The following is an 11411-nucleotide window of genomic DNA, read 5'->3' as shown; positions in this document are numbered from 1 at the left end:
ACAGCACAAACTATCATGTGGACTATGAGTGCTGGCTGTGGGCAAGGTTTCGTGGCCGGCAAGCACCGTACTGAAGTGGTTAAGAAGTACTATACTCCAGATTTTCAAATATTCCCATCTTTATCTAGAAGTTCATAAGATTTGCGAGATGTTTGGAGTTCCACAGATCCTCTGGGGAGCTCCAATATATATGCGATGGAGACTAGAAGACCCATGGAATTCCCTGCATGCTGGCCAACTTACAAATGCAGACTAGATAGGCTCCATGTTTGGTAACTGCACACTACAGCAGTGGCTCTGAAAGTCTGGACCCCAACCAGCAGTGGAAACTATACGTAAGAACTCGTTAGAAATGTACCTCAGGCCTCCACCCCAAGTCTACTAAAGCAGAAACTCTGGAGATAAGAATCAGCATGTGTTTCGCCAAACCCTCTGGGACATTCTGATGCAACTAAATTTTGAAAACCAGTGACCCAGACTAGAAATGAAGTTTACCAGCCAGATTCTTGAAACACCCTTGACGGTCATTCATATTATTGATCCATCCGAAGAAAGTGGGCTAGTTATTCAGAATAAAACTCAGAGGGACTCTAAATAACTCCCATCCAGGTTCATGAAGAATTATCATGGCTTTAGTGTAGATTATACTGTTTGCTGGTCATTTATTCCATAAATAAATGGACTGTGTAATTATTTAGAAACAAAGTATTTTGGTAGGGTTTTCCCTTTTTTCATCTATTTTATATAAATGGGCTGTTATTATTTTCCAAATTAGTAGTTGTAATATATGCTGATTTATATAATGCACTATAAAATTGCCATAATTACATTTTGTGAAAAACACAGCTTGTATGGTAATGCTAAAATGATCAATGTAATGTAATATCCTGCAAAACACAAATGTAGGAACTCACCCAAAAGTTAAAGCTTGGAAATTATTAATCACAGTTTTAGATAATAGAATGTACATTAAACAATCCAACTGGAATTGTATCTTTTTTGTAATAAATGACAAAAGTCAGTTATACCCTTGCTCTGTTATAGAAGTGAAGGTAAAAATGGAGACTTGAAAATGGAGATAAGGAAATATTAGGAAGGCTACACTCGATGGTCTCTAAGAGCTAAGAGCACTTACGTGTGCCAGACATTGTGTTATGAGCATAGACAAACACTAATTCATTGGAGCATTAAATCATTACTACAGGGTAGGTGCTTTTATTAACTTGCTCCACTTCAGAGAAGAGAAAACAGGCTTAGAACAATTCTTAGAAGAAAACGCATGATCTTCATGATCTTGCACTAAGCAATGGTTTCTTATGTAAAAAGTACAGGCAATCAAAAAATAAGAGCTAAATTGGACAAAATTGAAAACTCTTGTGCTTCAAAGAACATCATCAAGAAAGTAAAAAGACAACCCGCCGAATGGGAAAAAAATATTTATCTTTATCTAGAGTAAAACTTGTATCTAGAATATATAGCGAACTTTCATAATTCAACAAGTAAAAAGACAAATAATCCAATTAAAAATGATGCCATAGCCAGGTGCAGTGGCCTGTGCCTGTAGTCTGTCTCAGCTACTCAAAAGGCTAAGGCAAGAGGATTGCTTGAGCCCAGTAGTCTGGGGCTGTAATGTGTTATGATTGCACTTGTGAATAGCCACTGCACTCCAGCCTGGGCAACATACGGAGACCCTGTTTCTAAAAAATAAAAAATAATTGGGCAAAGATTCTTTCTTTTTTCTTGCAGTTTTATAACTGTATTTGACAATCAGCAGTTAGTTCTCATCCACATTGACAGTCTTTAGACTTCTGAAAGTGGTAACAGGTACATAGGTAACGAAAGGATAGAGTGAGTTTGGTAAATCTCCATCCTCATTGTGTTTGCTGGACAACTGCACACAAATACAGTATGGGATATTCCTTATTCCTTTGACCCAAACAGCTTTGTTAAGCCTGGTTTCAATGCCCACATCTGGAGTCCCCATCTCCTTTGCTGCAAATTTCTGCATCCCTTTGAGTGCCCAAGGGGCATGCTTCTCAAAGCCACTCCATGGATGCACTTGTGAATGTTACTGGTGTATTCACAGGTCACCACCTCACTGATGTGAGAACGGCCCTTCTTCTTCTCACCACCCTCCTTTGCAGGAGCCACTCTGCTGGGCCCAAGTGGGAAAGAAGAGGGCAAAGATTCTGAACAGAGATTTATCCACAGAAGGCATACAAATGGCCAACAAGCACACGAAAAGGTGTTCAATATCCTTAGTCATCAAGGAAAAGCAAATCAAGAGCACAGTGAGATTCCACTTCACACCTATTAGAATGGCTAAAATCAAAGGCAGACCACAAGGCTCGGCAAGGATGTGGAGAAATCAGAACCCTAATACACTGTTGTTGGGAACTTAAGATGGGAACTTAAGATTATTTGGAAAATAGTCTGGCAGTTTGTTCTTCAAACGATTAAACACAGAGTTACCATATGACCAAGCAATCCCACTCCTAGGTATAAACCCAAAAGAAGGAAAACATACATCCATGTAAACTCTTGTACACAAATATTCTAGGTAGCATTATTCATAATAGTTGAAAGATGGAAACAACGCAAATGTTTATCAATTGATGAACGGATAAACAAAATGTGCTATATCCATACAAGAGAATATTATTCAGATACATTTCTTCATAAAAAATGAATGAAGTTCTGATACACACTTATAAAAGAAATAATCAAACTGTTTTTTATCTCTATTCACACACTTAACCTAGAACACTTCTGTGACCAGCTGTGTGAGTATCCCTCAATTCAATTCACTTGAATTCACTGACTACCTGGAGATAGTGCCAGATCCCACAGGTTGAGGGCTTTGTCCCACAAGACTGCCCCCATTTCAGAGGCCAGTCACAAGTAGTAGATCATCACCTACATTTCTGACTAATAGGCCATAAATCAGGGTTCCCACTGCCACTTCCTTGGGTTCGATTAATTTGCTAGTGCAGTTCACAGAACTCAGGGACACACGTTTACTGATTATAAAGGATATTATGAAGATGAATAGCCAGATGAGATATGGACACAGCAGCAAGGAGTGAGGTGGCAGGCCATGAACCAAACATATTTCACATTATATTGCAATACTACAGCATGCATAAACATTGAAAACATTATGGTATGTGAAAGAAATCAGTCACAAAAGACTACACATATTTTATGATCCTCTTTACAAGAAACACCCAGAACAGACAAATCTATGGTGATAGAAAGTAGATTACTGGTTGTCTAGGGCTAACGTGATTCCTAAAGGCTACAGAGTTTCTTGTGGGGCTGATGAAAGTGTCCTAAAATTGATTGTAGTGGTGGTTGCACAACTCTGTGTGTATACTAAGAACCATTGAATTTTAAAATTATTAATTTTTTTTTCATTTTTACATTTCATTTTTACATTTTACATGAAAAATTTTTCATTTTTACAAAGTTTCATTAAAACTTTAAATGAGCAAATCATATTTTAGTTAAATCTCGCTAAAGCTGTTACAAAAAGGAGAGAGAGAGAGGAAGAGTAGAGAATGATTAGAATGTTTGGGAGGGTGGAGACTTAGGATAACTATCAGGGTTAATGCGATAGGAATTAGTGAAAGACAAACTATTTCTGTCCAGTTCTGTGAAGCCAATTAAAATTAGATGACATGCTTGTGCAGAGTGTCAACCCAGCAGCAGCAGCAGAGTTCTGTAGCCTCCAGCCCAGGCTCTGGAAGGCAGGGAGAGCGAACAGGCTGGAGGGCTGCAGGAAGTGGCTAAATTAGGTCAGGGTGCAGGCCTTGGTCACCATATGCCTTCCTAGGGTTCTTGCCCTCTTCTCTGGCCATTTCTTCATGTTTTTCTTTCTCTTGCCAATCTTCCTCTGTCCATCCTCTAAATATCTGTGTCCTTAAGGGCTCCACATGCCAGCCCTCTCCTCTTCTCCCTCCATGCTCTCCCTTGGTCAGCACACACACATTGTCATGCTTCAACTACTGTGCCCAAAATATGTCCCTACCTCACACCTCTCCCCAGCATCAGATAAAGTTACTGAACTGCCCACTGGGCATGTCCATCTATTTGTCCCACACACGTTCCAAACTCAAATGCCCAACATTGTTCCTTCTCCATCTAGCGTAACTTCTTCTAGTCTTTCTTGGAAAATAGAAAGACTTTGAGGGGGGGCGCAATTTTGAGCACAGTATTATAGGAGTTTCATAGAACCCTGCCTAATAAAAATTATAGGAGGCCATTATTTTGGACTGTGCTTCTGTACTTTACACTAGGCTAATAATCAAAATGAAGTCACGCATGCTAAAATCATCAAACCCAAACCAAGTTTTTGTCTGCCTTCCTAATCAAAAAGAAATCAAAAGAAAGAGGTAATAGCCAATGTCCCAAATAAGCCAGTTTAAATCTTCAACTGGCATGATAATGAAGTTCTCTCTGCTTTAATCCTTGCCCCAAAACGGTAGACTGTAGTTCCAGCTACTCAGGAGTTTGAAATGGGAGGATCACTTGAGCACAGGAGTTCAAGACCAGCCTGAGCAACATAGTGAGACCCTGATCTCTAAATAAATAAATAAATAAGTAGCCTCAAGTAACCTGATGTTAACTAATCAGTTATTTTTCTATTGTTCTAAGAGTAGCTAATGCAATATTTATTCTTTGCTCCTCCTTTCTTTAGCCTTTCTCTGTCCATAAAGCCAAGCTCTTCTGCTCAGTTCCTTGGAAGACTAATTCTATTTTATGGAATGAAGTGGTGTCCTATTTTAGGATAACAACTAAAGCCAAGGGAGATCTTTAAACTAAATTTGTTGTAATTTTGTCCCTTGTCAGCCCTACAATATGAGATGGTTTATAGAGGCAAACTGAACCAGGAAGTGATAGAGATTATTGCAAAATTATCCTTTTCATCAAATCACTCCTTTGGTGGAAAACTTTCAATTATTCTTTAATGTCAGAGATGAAAACCCAAATTACATATGCTGCTACTCAGAATTCAGCTTTAGCTGTATATTCAATTTAAAGGAACATATATCAGACATAAATAATCTGGGCATATATTGTGATATCATAATAGACCTTGACCCCAAGTAGCTTATGGTCTATCAAGGGAAGTTCATGAGTAAAGATGTGTCCATCCAATGTGATAACTATAAATAAGGATTAAGCACAGATGCTATGACAGCACACAGGGAATCTTACCCTGTAATTTGGAGGATAGTATGCGCTAGAAATGGCTTCCCTGGGGCCATGAGAATTCCTGAAACCAAAAAGATAAATGACAGTTAGTCTCCTGCAGTGGAGGGCAGAGTATCCCAGCGTGAACTTGGACTACCTTGAGGCCCCATCAGTAATGTTGAGCGCAGACCAGCTGAGATGTGGAAGGGGAAACCGGGGAGTGTCCAGAGTAGTTTCAGTGAATAAAGCAGGAGCACAATTGAATGGGATGCGAGAAAATGGACACAAAAGGGGATATAACATTTTCCCAATAAGCTCAGCTATGAAAAGGGAGCAGAAGATAAGGCAAGAGGTAGAAGGGGGTGTGGTTTGGAAGAGTGTTTGGGGTTGTTTACACATGTGCTTTTCTAAGATAAGGGAGATGTGAGCAAGTCTAACTGCTGAAGGGAAGAAGCCAGAGTCACAAGAGTGGGGACAGCTGTGGAGCAAAGTGCCTAAAGTGGGAGACACTGAGCAAGGAGAAGGCGTCAGCCTCATTCTGTGGGATTAGAGAGAAGGACAGATGAATGGGATGGACAGGGCGACAGGAATTTGGTGGATTTCATTTTCAAAGTCAGTGAGGGACAAGTAGGGCAGATGGTTTGCAAAGTGAGAAGAATGTTTGAAACAGCCATAATGACTATAGAAGAATTGAAGTAGGAAGGATTGAGTTAGTATAGTGAACAGGAAATGAACTGGTATTTTCCATGAAGTTAGGGAACCGCTAAATTTGGAGTAAAAAAAAAAAAAACTGCAAAGATAGAAGATTGAAATTTGAATGTTTATTTAATGATTTCAAAGGTAGATCAAATCCTAGGGAAAGATAAGGTTTTGACATAGCCATTGGACTGAAATGGTTAACTGGTAAAAAAAAAGATATGAAAGTAATCGGAATAAAGAAAGTCAATGGGCTTTCAATGCCAATTGAAAGTCAATGCCAACAAGTTGAATGGAGCATCCAAGTGTGTGCTAAATTCTCCTGGCTGATGGCAAGACCTGGAGAAGAAGGCTAAGGCCTTCAGGGAGTGACAGGGAGGGAGTAAGGAGATGAAGATGATGGTCCAGGGGAGAGAATGCTACCACTGGATGGCATGGCCTTTCCTTGAAGATGCAGAATTTCTGCGCAATAATGTAAAAATGATTCTGAACCTATCTCCCTGCTTCCAATGTATTTCTGATCATGTTACTCCCTGTAAAGGTAAAAACACAAACAGCTTTTTCTCTATACTCTCACACTCAACACGGAACACTTCTGTGACCAGATGTGCAGGGGTTTTCCCCCACTCACCAAGCAATTCTCCAGAGCAGGCTAACTGGCTGTCCTATAATTCAACTAAATTCTAACACTGTCTTCCTGGCGATGGTCTCAGATCCCACAAGTTGAGGGTTCAGGGCCACAAGACTGCCTCCAACTTCAGACATCAATTCCAAGTAGTAAGTCATCGTCTATACTTCTGACAGACTGGCCACAAGCTAGGGCTCCCAAGACCTTGAGTTCAATTACTTTGCTATGACAGTTTACAGCACTCCAGGAAGCACTTACTTATATTTGCAGGTTTATGATAAAGGGTGTTATGAAGGGTGCACATGAGCAGCCAAATGAAGAGACAGATAGGGCAAGGAATGGGAGTGGAGCATGGAGCCAAGCGTGCCACTGGCTCAGCAACTTCAGACCACTCAGAAGTCTTTATAGAGCTTAATCTTCAGCACCCACTCCCTTGTTCTGGGAGGTGGGTGTAGGGAGGGATGGTAGGTGGAAAGTTCCATCTTCTAGTCCTCTAATCACTTGGTTTGTCTGGTGACTGGCCCACCCTGAGCCTATATGGGGGCTTCACTTTAAGTCACCTCATTAGCATAAACTCAGGTGTTAGAGGCTCATTATGAAAAATAAAAGACATTCCTATCACTCGGGAAATTTCAAGGGTTTTAGAGCTCTGTGGCAGAAACTGAGAACAAAGATCAAATATATTTCATATTATCTCACACTGCTCTACTCAAAACCCTCCCACTACTTCCCACCTCCTGCCCATGTCTTCACCTTGCCTTCCCTGCCCAACAGGCCCACCTTTCTGACTTCATCTTTTGCCACTTTGCCACCTGCCTGTCCTTCTCCATCCACACTGGCTCCCTTGCTATCTCCAAACGCAACAAAGCTCCTCCCCACCTCTTTGTATTTGCTCTTCCCTTTGCCTGGAAAACCAACATCAGAGCTGCTCTCAGCTGTCACCTTCCCAGCCTTCCTGGCCTTCCTGGTCTCCTCCTGTGCCTGCCCCCACAAGTGCTCCCTAGCCTACATCCCTGCTTCAGTCTCCTCCATGGCATCCATCATCAGCAAACCGTATATGGACATTTCCTTTGTTGTTTTTCCTAGTATACCTCTTCCAAGGATATAAACTACAGGATGACAGAATGTTTGATCATTCTGCTCACTGCTATGTACACAGGAAGCATAAATACATATATCTTTTTAATGATGGCAGTGGCAATAGGTGGTGAGAAGGACCCTGATCCTATCTATGTGCAGCATGTGAGGAAACTTAGGGACATGTTTCCACTGAGGAAAGACGTGGGGAGGGAAGAGTGTGAGCATGCCACTTTCTCACACCCCATGGCATTCCAGTGGGCACCCTGGGCAGCGTTGGTGGACCCATGGGTGGTCATTGATAGGAATCCTGGAGCAGTATGGGGCAAAAAGGCAGGGAGGGTGCAAGACTAGAGGAACTGACTCTTCAGAAAGTCTCCAAGGTCAAAGACAGGGATGGGAAACATGGTCAAGTTTGCTGGCTTTCCAAAAGACATATTCTCAACAGCCTATCTGGATTGATTGTCCTTCTGAAGGAACCTGCATGAGAAACAGCAGCAGACACTGAGGCATGGGAGGAACACAAACATTTTGGAAGGATTTTCCCATCTTGTGGATCATGGGTACCTAGCCTACAAGTAGGAAGGCAGGCAGGGCAAGGGTAGGTAGAGAATGGCCTGCACCAGGGCACCTCACCAATGTCCACAGCTGCAGCTCTGAGGGGTGAAGGGAGTGGCACTGGAACAATGTCAGGTCCAGTCAGGCTTCCTGTTCACTCTCCCGATCAAATGTGCAGTCCCAGCGTTTTCTTCCCTCCACACCTGTGCTCACCTACACAGTTCTCCCTGTCTGGAATGCCCTTCCCCTCCCTACAGCTCTGCAGCTGTTCACATTTTGGGCATCCTTCAAGATCCAATTCAAACTCTATCCCTCCTGACAAAATTTTCCTTCACAACTCCAGCCTGGAGAGATGGCCCCTTGCCTTGCATTCCTATGGTAGTTATTGACTGTAGAATTCATTTAGCAATTAATCACCCACTGCCTTGGGACATCTCTTCAATTATTGCATTGAACTCTTATTTCTGCCTTCTAGGTTGTGTAACTTTTCTTGTGACGATGCCTTATCACTTCAGCTTCCCCATAGGCTTCCTGAAGGAAGGGGCAGGTTTTGTTTGTCCTATATATCACCTGACATAGCCCCTTACACAGGGAAGGTATTCAGATCATATAAGTTGATATGTTGCATTAATCACTAATACTCTATGCTGACACCCAGCTGATAGTCCTGTTTACCTTCAAATGATTTTTTTTTTTGGGGGGGGACAGAGTTTTGCTCTGTCACCCAGGCAAGAGTCTGGTAGCATCATCATAGCTCACTGCAGCCTCTAACTCCTGGGCTCAAGTGATCTGATCCTCCTGCCTTAGCTTCCTGGGTAGTTGGGACTACAGGTGCATGCCACCACACTGGGCTAACTTTAAAAAAAAATTGTAGAAACAGTGTCTCATTATGTTGCCCAGGCTGGTCTCAAACTCCTGGCTTCCCGCCTCATCCTCCCAAAGTACTGAGATTACAGGTATGAGCCACTGTGCCCAGCCTCAAATGATTATTTAACGGGAGAATACTGTAGTAATATTTCTTCTCGCCACAAACATGTTGCGCACTCTTCCTTTTCCATCACAGATGCTTCCGAGGACTGATGCTGTTAAGGTCTCTGTCAAACAATTTGATCTTAATTTTTCAACAGAGGCAGAAGAGTTTGGTAGATACAAGGACAGTTCTGGAATCAGATGTCCTTGGTTTGAGTCCAAACTCTACCACTTGCTTGGAAGGGTGAATTTGGTCAAATTATTTAGTTCTTCCCTACCTCAGTTTCTTCATCTGCAAAATTATCTCTTGTGGGGGTTAAATTACACCCCGTAGCATTCTTAAGTCAGCATCTGGTGCACGGGAAAGCCCTTGACACTTGCTAGCTGTTATTTCTGTGTGACTAGAAATTTCCAAATTGAAAGCATGAGATTCTCATATGTCTTTCCACCCTACTTTTATCACCAAGGTGAAGCTAGACTGTTGTGGTCTCTACCTCAGAAGAGTAGGCTGCAGTCTGAACTCTGCCACCTCGTTTGTGTGTTATTTTAGGCAAGATACTCAACGTCTTTGGGGTGCTGTAAAGATCAGGGTGTAAACATCTGTGAAAGTACTTTGTAAACAGCATGCTTGCTTTACCCAAAGCAAGGAACTGTGGTTCAGAACAGGAAACAAATGTAATTGGTTCCCTTTTGAAAATCTTACCTTTAGAAAATTTGCTTCAGGAAGAGAGTAACTCTCTGTCTCACATTGGTTGGGTTCCTCTGATTATCTTTTGTGGCCTTCATATTTCTTTGTTGTTTTATGTGTTTTTGTTTGTTTTTAAAATTACACCTGCTGGGGGAAGTCTTTTTGAGCCTATGATAGGCTTCCTTTTCTCGTTTGCAAATCTAGTTGGTCTACTAAACAAACAACCTCATTCACCCAAGTCACACACATCTTTCACGACTTAAAATCTGTTCCTGTGCTTTGACAAAGGAGCTCTGTGGGGAATGGTAATGCGATTAGGATGGTAACTGGCTGGAGGGGCAGGAACACCCAAACCAGACAGCCTTCCTTGCAGAGTTCCTGAGAGAGAAGTGTCAGAGGCAGGTTAGGAGCAACGTCTCCTGTGGCACAAGGCATCTGGGTTCAAATCCCAGCTCTACCTCTTCTTTTCTGGGGGGCCTTGCGAAATACTAAAACATCTCTGTGTGTCTCTGATTTCACGTCTGTAAAATGGGAACAACTATAACACCTAGCTTATAGGGCTAATGGGGGATTGTGTTAGTTAAATATGTAAAATGCTTATGTATAGCATTGTAAGTGCTAAATACATATTTGTTAATAAATATATGCACAATCAGTGGCAGCAAAGTCATGTCTTTCTGTATTAAATGAGGCTTGATAAACGTCAATGCACTCCTGGGACAGACAGAGAGAGGACTCATTTTGTTTAGGCTAGAGGTTTAAAAGTAACACAGGCCTAATAGGTTCCTGCTCTTCTTTCTCTTTTTCCCCAAGGCCACAGCCACGGTTAGGAAAAGTGGATCCAGAACACACCTATTAGCTAGAGAAAGATAAGAGAGTGAGTGAGCCCCAGCACTGGTCGGGCCTGCTGCCTAGGTCTTTCTAGAGCATGAGGTCTTTCTAGTCATTCCCAGCGTATTAGCTCCCTGGCTTATTTTGCCCAGCTGATAGTAAGAGAGAGGAAGAGAAAAGGGATGGGATGGGGAGAGGAGGGAAGAGGGAGAAAGAGAGAGAGAGAAGTGGTTTAGGGAATCTGGGCCTCTCTCTGGAGTAGGAGCCAACCCTCGGCCCCATCATTCCTCTTCCACGTCTTACAAGGAAGTGTGGTTTCCAGAGAGAGGTGGCTGGACCTTCTGCCAAGTGTAACTCGCACCTCAAGTTTGAGCTGTCCTATTTCATGTGACAGAAAGAGAACCCAAAGAATGAGAGGTCAATGAAAATCAGGTGGACTTGGCCTAACCTCTAGAAACAGCAGGCCAGCCCCTCACTCCCTCTCACCTCTGTAACCTCCTAAAAGGAAATGCATTCCAAGAGCCCCACAGAGGGGTCCTCAGAACTACAGAGCACCTGCAGGAAAGTCATTTACATTGTCATCTAGATTAGCATGTCTCAAACTTTGCAAATCAAATCACCTGGAGATCTTGTTAAGACTGCATGGGTGGGCCTGAGATTCTGCATTTCTAACAAGCTCTCAAGTGATGCCGTCCTTGCTGGACTGAGAACCTCACTTTGGGTAGCAAGAATCTTCTAGATGAATGGTGTACAAGAGCTGTGCAGTGT

General features: G+C 42.3%; 1 pseudogene; it reads right to left on the bottom strand.

Annotated features, from left to right (window-relative positions):
• Positions 1-1774: 1774 nt before the first annotated feature.
• LOC105880171 (large ribosomal subunit protein eL31-like) lies at positions 1775-6678 on the bottom strand (annotated as a pseudogene).
• Between the last annotated feature and the right edge of the window lie 4733 nt (positions 6679-11411).

This window comes from Microcebus murinus, chromosome 9, assembly GCF_040939455.1.
Source record: "Microcebus murinus isolate Inina chromosome 9, M.murinus_Inina_mat1.0, whole genome shotgun sequence".
Taxonomy (NCBI): domain Eukaryota; kingdom Metazoa; phylum Chordata; class Mammalia; order Primates; family Cheirogaleidae; genus Microcebus; species Microcebus murinus.
This window is presented reverse-complemented; position numbering and strand designations above follow the sequence as displayed.